The 7863-nt window shown below is 45.7% G+C and overlaps 1 long non-coding RNA gene across 1 annotated transcript in view; it reads right to left on the bottom strand.

Moving 5' to 3' along the window:
- Positions 1–3595: 3595 nt before the first annotated feature.
- The window catches only part of LOC135513310 (uncharacterized), a 5872-nt gene continuing 1604 nt past the window's right edge, over positions 3596–7863 (bottom strand). Inside the window, exon 2 of the long non-coding RNA XR_010451514.1 lies at positions 3596–7863. This exon is cut by the window's right edge and continues 849 nt beyond it. This is a non-coding gene — a long non-coding RNA (uncharacterized LOC135513310).

Raw genomic sequence — 7863 nt, 5'->3', positions numbered from 1 at the left:
TAAGAGGTAGGGTCAGTAACTGGGTGGTTAAGAGGTAGGGTCAGTAACTGGGTGGTAGCCTAGTGGTTAAGAGGTAGGGTCAGTAACTGGGTGGTAGCCTAGTGGTTAAGAGGTAGGGTCAGTAACTGGGTGGTAGTCTAGTGGTTAAGAGGTAGGGTCAGTATCTGGGTGGTAGTCTAGAGGTTAAGTGGTAGGGTCAGTAACTGGGGGGTAGTCTAGTGGTTAAGAGGTAGGGTCAGTAACTGGGTGGTAGTCTAGAGGTTAAGAGGTAGGGTCAGTAACTAGGTGGTTAAGAGGTAGGGTCAGTAACTGGGTGGTGGTCTAGTGGTTAAGAGGTAGGGTCAGTAACTGGGTGGTAGTCTAGAGGTTAAGAGGTAGGGTCAGTAACTGGGTGGTTAAGAGGTAGGGTCAGTAACTGGGTGGTGGTCTAGTGGTTAAAAGGTAGGGTCAGTAACTGGGTGGTAGTCTAGAGGTTAAGAGGTAGGGTCAGTAACTGGGTGGTAGTCTAGAGGTTAAGAGGTAGGGTCAGTAACTAGGTGGTAGTCTAGAGGTTAAGAGGTCGGGTCAGTAACTGGTTGGTTAAGAGGTAGGGTCAGTAACTGGGTGGTTGTCTAGTGGTTAAGAGGTAGGGTCAGTAACTGGGTGGTAGTCTCGAGGTTAAGAGGTAGGGTCAGTAACTGGGTGGTAGTCTAGAGGTTAAGAGGTAGGGTCAGTACCTGGGTGGTAGTCTAGTGGTTAAGAGGTAGGGTCAGCAACTGGGTGGTAGTCTAGAGGTTAAGTGGTAGGGTCAGTAACTGGATTGGTAGTCTAGTGGTTAAGAGGTAGGGTCAGTAACTGGGTGGTTAAGAGGTAGGGTCAGTAACTGGGTGGTAGCCTAGTGGTTAAGAGGTAGGGTCAGTAACTGGGTGGTAGCCTAGTGGTTAAGAGGTAGGGTCAGTAACTGGGTGGTAGTCTAGAGGTTAAGAGGTAGGGTCAGTAACTGGGTGGTTAAGAGGTAGGGTCAGTAACTGGGTGGTAGCCTAGTGGTTAAGAGGTAGGGTCAGTTACTGGGTGGTAGCCTAGTGGTTAAGAGGTAGGGTCAGTAACTGGGTGGTAGCCTAGTGGTTAAGAGGTAGGGTCAGTAACTGGGTGGTAGTCTAGAGGTTAAGAGGTAGGGTCAGTAACTGGGTGGTAGTCTAGAGGTTAAGAGGTAGGGTCAGTAACTGGGTGGTTAAGAGGTAGGGTCAGTAACTGGGTGGTAGCCTAGTGCTTAAGAGGTAGTGTCAGTAACTGGGTGGTAGCCTAGTGGTTAAGAGGTAGTGTCAGTAACTGGGTGGTAGCCTAGTGGTTAAGAGGTAGGGTCAGTAAATGGGTGGTAGCCTAGTGGTTAAGAGGTAGGGTCAGTAACTGGGTGGTGGCCTAGAGGTTAAGAGGTAGGGTCAGTAACTGGGTGGTTAAGAGGTAGGGTCAGTAACTGGGTGGTAGCCTAGAGGTTAAGAGGTAGGGTCAGTAACTGGGTGGTAGTCTAGTGGTTAAGAGGTAGGGTCAGTAACTGGGTGGTTAAGAGGTAGGGTCAGTAACTGGTTGGTAGCCTAGTGGTTAAGAGGTAGGGTCAGTAACTGGGTGGTAGCCTAGTGGTTAAGAGGTAGGGTCAGTAACTGGGTGGTTAAGAGGTAGGGTCAGTAACTGGGTGGTAGCCTAGTGGTTAAGAGGTAGGGTCAGTAACTGGGTGGTAGCCTAGTGGTTAAGAGGTAGGGTCAGTAACTGGGTGGTAGTCTAGTGGTTAAGAGGTAGGGTCAGTAACTGGGTGGTAGCCTAGTGGTTAAGAGGTAGGGTCAGTAACTGGGTGGTTAAGAGGTAGGGTCAGTAACTGGGTGGTAGCCTAGTGGTTAAGAGGTAGGGTCAGTAACTGGGTGGTTAAGAGGTAGGGTCAGTAACTGGGTGGTAGCCTAGTGGTTAAGAGGTAGGGTCAGTAACTGGGTGGTAGCCTAGTGGTTAAGAGGTAGGGTCAGTAACTGGGTGGTTAAGAGGTAGGGTCAGTAACTGGGTGGTAGCCTAGTGGTTAAGAGGTAGGGTCAGTAACTGGGTGGTGGTCTAGTGGTTCAGAGGTAGGGTCAGTAACTGGGGGGTAGTCTAGTGGTTAAGAGGTAGGGTCAGTAACTGGGTGGTTGTCTAGAGGTTAAGAGGTAGGGTCAGTAACTAGGTGGTTAAGAGGTAGGGTCAGTAACTGGGTGGTGGTCTAGTGGTTAAGAGGTAGGGTCAGTAACTGGGTGGTAGTCTAGAGGTTAAGAGGTAGGGTCAGTAACTGGGTGGTAGTCTAGAGGTTAAGAGGTAGGGTCAGTAACTGGGTGGTAGTCTAGTGGTTAAGAGGTAGGGTCAGTAACTGGGTGGTTAAGAGGTAGGGTCAGTAACTGGGTGGTAGCCTAGTGGTTAAGAGGTAGGGTCAGTAACTGGGTGGTAGCCTAGTGGTTAAGAGGTAGGGTCAGTAACTGGGTGGTTAAGAGGTAGGGTCAGTAACTGGGTGGTAGCCTAGTGGTTAAGAGGTAGGGTCAGTAACTGGGTGGTAGCCTAGTGGTTAAGAGGTAGGGTCAGTAACTGGGTGGTAGTCTAGTGGTTAAGAGGTAGGGTCAGTATCTGGGTGGTAGTCTAGAGGTTAAGTGGTAGGGTCAGTAACTGGGGGGTAGTCTAGTGGTTAAGAGGTAGGGTCAGTAACTGGGTGGTAGTCTAGAGGTTAAGAGGTAGGGTCAGTAACTAGGTGGTTAAGAGGTAGGGTCAGTAACTGGGTGGTGGTCTAGTGGTTAAGAGGTAGGGTCAGTAACTGGGTGGTAGTCTAGAGGTTAAGAGGTAGGGTCAGTAACTGGGTGGTTAAGAGGTAGGGTCAGTAACTGGGTGGTGGTCTAGTGGTTAAAAGGTAGGGTCAGTAACTGGGTGGTAGTCTAGAGGTTAAGAGGTAGGGTCAGTAACTGGGTGGTAGTCTAGAGGTTAAGAGGTAGGGTCAGTAACTAGGTGGTAGTCTAGAGGTTAAGAGGTCGGGTCAGTAACTGGTTGGTTAAGAGGTAGGGTCAGTAACTGGGTGGTTGTCTAGTGGTTAAGAGGTAGGGTCAGTAACTGGGTGGTAGTCTCGAGGTTAAGAGGTAGGGTCAGTAACTGGGTGGTAGTCTAGAGGTTAAGAGGTAGGGTCAGTACCTGGGTGGTAGTCTAGTGGTTAAGAGGTAGGGTCAGCAACTGGGTGGTAGTCTAGAGGTTAAGTGGTAGGGTCAGTAACTGGATTGGTAGTCTAGTGGTTAAGAGGTAGGGTCAGTAACTGGGTGGTTAAGAGGTAGGGTCAGTAACTGGGTGGTAGCCTCGAGGTTAAGAGGTAGGGTCAGTAACTGAGAAGGCGCTGGTTCAATTCCCTGAGCTGTCAAAAAATGAATCTGCTGTTTTGCCCAACAACTGGGTGCTGTGGATGTCGATTCAGAGGGTTTGGGTTAAATACAGAAAATATACTTCAGTTCAGATGTGAAACTGACTAGGCATCCCTTCCTCCATGACAGAAAGTTTTGTCGGACTGAATGCTTGCATATTTGTCTCCTTTTCAGCACAAATTAGTAGATAAAAATAAATACCACACAAATGTTTCTATTTGATTTTATTTTACCTTTTTTTAACCAGGTAGGCCAGTTGAGAACAAGTTCTCATTTACAACTGTGACCTGGCCAAGATAAAGCAAAACAGTGCAACACAAACAACAACAGAGTTACACATAAACAAACGTACAGTCAATAACATGAGGGGTGCAAGTTGTGGTAAACTAATGATGTAATGGAATGATGCAACATGTAAGGAAACTAACACTAAAGTCAGTGACCGTTGTAAATGTATGTGAGTATAACTGACTGTACAAATAGTTATAAATACAGTGAAAAGTCTGGGCATATAATTGAAACCTTCTGGAAATCATAAATCACCCCAGGTAGGTTTGTACATTGGTAGGTTTGTACATTGGTAGGTTTGTACATTGGTAGGTTTGTCCATTGGTAGGTTTGGCACTATACCGTCATTTGTACCTGGCTACAGAAGTCTATAGCTTGGGTCTCCTGATTTCATCCCAAGTTATGAGGCATTTCACAAACTTCACTGTGGAAAAGGTGATATGTTGATGCTTCAGTGTTCTGCTGTATTACTGCTTTCACAGTCGTCTCCATCGATCAGAAGGTAAACTAGATCTAAAACAAATGTCATTGATATTTACAATCCCCTGAACCAAACAGTTTACTCATTTACTCAGCTCTAATCAATATTGAGCTCTAATCAATAGCTCGAATCAATAGCTCGAATCAATAGCTCTAATCAATAGCTCTAATCAATAGCTCTAATCAATAGCTCTAATCAATATTGAGCTCTAATCAATAGCTCGAATCAATAGTTCGAATCAATAGCTCTAATCAATAGCTCTAATCAATAGCTCTAATCAATAGCTCTTTGCATGAATTCTTATCAATAGCTCTAATCAATAGCTCTAATCAATAGCTCTTATCAATAGCTCTTTTCATTAACTATTTTCATTAACTCTTATCAATAGCTCTTATCAATTGCTTTTATCAATGTCTCTAATCAATATATCTTATCAATAGCTCTCATCAATATCTCTCATCAATATCTCTTATCAATAGATCTTATCAATTAGTAAACGACTGCATGGAGAACGGTGTTGCGTCTATCGGAAAAAAATAAGGTAGTTCCACTTGGAACTGACCGGTTGCTTGACAGAATTTTTTAAATTTAAATTTTACCTTTATTTAACCAGGCAAGTCAGGTAAGAACAAATTCTTATTTTCAATGACGGCCGAGGAACAGTGGGTTTACTGCCTGTTCAGGGGCAGAACGACAGATTTGTACCTTGTCAGCTCGGGGATTTGAACTTGCAACGTTCCGGTTACAAGTGCAACGCTCTAACCACTAGGCTACACTGCCGCCCCAAATCATTGTTTCATCGCTCGATTTTGACCAACAGTAGGACACTATATAGAGTTCAGTCTATAGGGATTAGGGTGCTATTTGAGATGCAGACTAGTGTTCCTCTCAGAGTTCAGATCCGTGTTCAGACACAGCAGTGACAGCTGCCTGGAGAGGAAAAACCCTCTCTCTGTCACACTGGCCTGAGAGCAAAGCTTGACAGATACCTTGTCTATCTTCTGGCCCAAACATATCCTTACACACACACACACACACACACACACACACACACACACACACACACACACACACACACACACACACACACACACACACACACACACACACACACACACACACACACAAACACACATGCGGATGGAAAACAGAGAGACGAGGAGAGAGGCCAGGGATAGGGTCATAGCATATAGTCTGGTTGGTTAGCAACCAGCATTCCATTGTTGGTTGGCAACCAGCATTCCATGGACAGGTGCAGCATGTTTACGGAACAAACATGCCAGACATGAAGATGGAGGCTGGAGATTCCATGACAACGGGGCGTAGAGCAAATGTTGCAATTTTATTTAAAAAAATGTCATGCAATTCTCTCTACCCATTTTGACATGGGGGTGGACAGGAAAATGTGCAGTTGTACAGCTAATTTCCTGCAATTCTACCCATTTTGCCATATGGGTTGGAGAATAATGTTTTCAGTTTTTAATATGATATCTGAGTGCGAGTGACGAACAGAATCAACGGGCGACCCCAAGGGGTCATTAATTCAACCATGATTACTACCAGCCAGCGGCTGATAAACTAACTTAACAATCTAAAAAGTGTTAGCTGACATGGTCAGTGTCTGACGAAACAGGAGAAAGACCTGCCGCTGCACTAAAACATTCCAAAATCGCACCTCGGGTATTTCACTATTTAACTCTCACCAGTAAATTGAGACCCCTACTGAACTCCCCCACCCAATGTTTTTTTTTTGTTTTTTTTGGGGGGGGGGAGAATTGATGCGGCCCCTCCCTGATCTAGAAGCTAGGAGCTCTGACTAAGTGTTCCTGGGAAGAAGATCAGAGCAGGCTGCATGCCACATCAGGATCTAGTGTCTTCCAGAATGTGTCTAAAGTTACTCTGACACTCGGAGCATCTCACTGATCCCAGGCAGCCCAGCTCATTGAGTACCAAATGGTATCCTATCTGTATATAGTGTACTACTTTTGAACAGGGCCCATAAGCATGTATTTGTAAGTAAGTAAGCCCGTATGTAAGCATTTTACTGTTAGTCTAAACCTGTTGTTTACAAAGCACGTGACAAATTATTATTTTATTTTTTTACCTTTATTTAACCAGGCAAGTCAGTTAAGAACAAATTCTTATTTTCAATGACGGCCTGGGAACAGTGGGTTAACTGCCTGTTCAGGGGCAGAACGACAGATTTGTACCTTGTCAGCTCGGGGGTTTGAACTCACAACCTTTCGGTTACGAGTCCAACGCTCTAACCACTAGGCTACCCTGCCGCCCCTTGTATTTGGGACGCAGGCTGGGGGTCAGCCGAGGTCACGGGCATTCTGGAGAGCTTCTTTAAGCCCCATCGCTTACACAGCCAATCACAGCCAATCACATTCCACTTCAGGGCAATAAGGAATCTTGTTTCAGATCAGTCCAACCATCCAACTACTTGGGACTGACAAGGAGTGCATCTCAAATGGCACCCTCATTCCCTATTGGGCCTGACTGTCCAAAAACAAGGAAGTAGTTGGGCCTGACTGTCCAAAAACAAGGAAGTAGTTGGGCCTGACTGTCCCAAAACAAGGAAGTAGTTGGGCCTGACTGTCCAAAAACAAGGAAGTAGTTGGGCCTGACTGTCCAAAAACAAGGAAGTAGTTGGGCCTGACTGTCCCAAAACAAGGAAGTAGTTGGGCCTGACTGTCCAAAAACAAGGAAGTAGTTGGGCCTGACTGTCCCAAAACAAGGAAGTAGTTGGGCCTGACTGTCCCAAAACAATGAAGTAGTTGGGCCTGACTGTCCAAAAACAAGGAAGTAGTTGGGCCTGACTGTCCCAAAACAAGGAAGTAGTTGGGCCTGACTGTCCCAAAACGAGGAAGTAGTTGGGCCTGACTGTCCCAAAACAAGGAAGTAGTTGGGCCTGACTGTCCCAAAACAAGGAAGTAGTTGGGCCTGACTGTCCCAAAACAAGGAAGTAGTTGAGCCTGACCAGGGATAATAACAGCAGAGGACTAACAGCCAGCCAATATGATGCCGCTGACCTCTACGTAGGGAGAAGGATCCTTCACACCTCGCTGTTCCTCTTCTCAGATGTGTGGTTTCTTATACAAATATGTAGAAAGTACTTGGGATTTGACCCACAACATCTACTGTACTGAATGGGTGTTTCAGATGAATTCACAACGAGCTCCACAACAGAGAAAGGTCATTTGACTATGGTCACTGATACTCAGTGTAATCAGATTCACAGATACACTACCTTGAACAACACTTTGTACAATGACGCCAGGATTCAATCCGGGTTGCCTTCTGTCGGCTATGCACCATTTAAAAGGTAATTTCCTATTGAGCCGAAAACACGAAAACATTGCCTTTAAATGGTGCATAGCTAATTTAAAATGGATTGGATCCCGGCCTTATTCCCTATGACTTTGTCCACACTGCACAAATATAGTTTTCAGTCTGCTCTGTGCCGTGCAGAAACACTAACATTCATCTCTGCCTATTGTCATGAATAGGAGAGACAATCTGCCAGTTGATCAGTTAGATGTTATTTTAGTAAACATAACTGGAGTGAAGTTCAACCCATATTCTCTCCCCCGAGGCGCTGGCTTACCTTCCCAGAATGGAACGCTGATTAGAACGCCTCTCAGGTCATTCATCTCACTGCTCTGCACCTCGCCCACGCAGGCTTTCTAGAACACCTGAATGACA

The sequence above is a fragment of the Oncorhynchus masou genome, chromosome 24, assembly GCF_036934945.1.
Source record: "Oncorhynchus masou masou isolate Uvic2021 chromosome 24, UVic_Omas_1.1, whole genome shotgun sequence".
NCBI classification, from domain to species: domain Eukaryota; kingdom Metazoa; phylum Chordata; class Actinopteri; order Salmoniformes; family Salmonidae; genus Oncorhynchus; species Oncorhynchus masou.
Note: the sequence above shows the minus strand (reverse complement) of the source record. Positions and strands in the feature narration are given on the sequence as shown.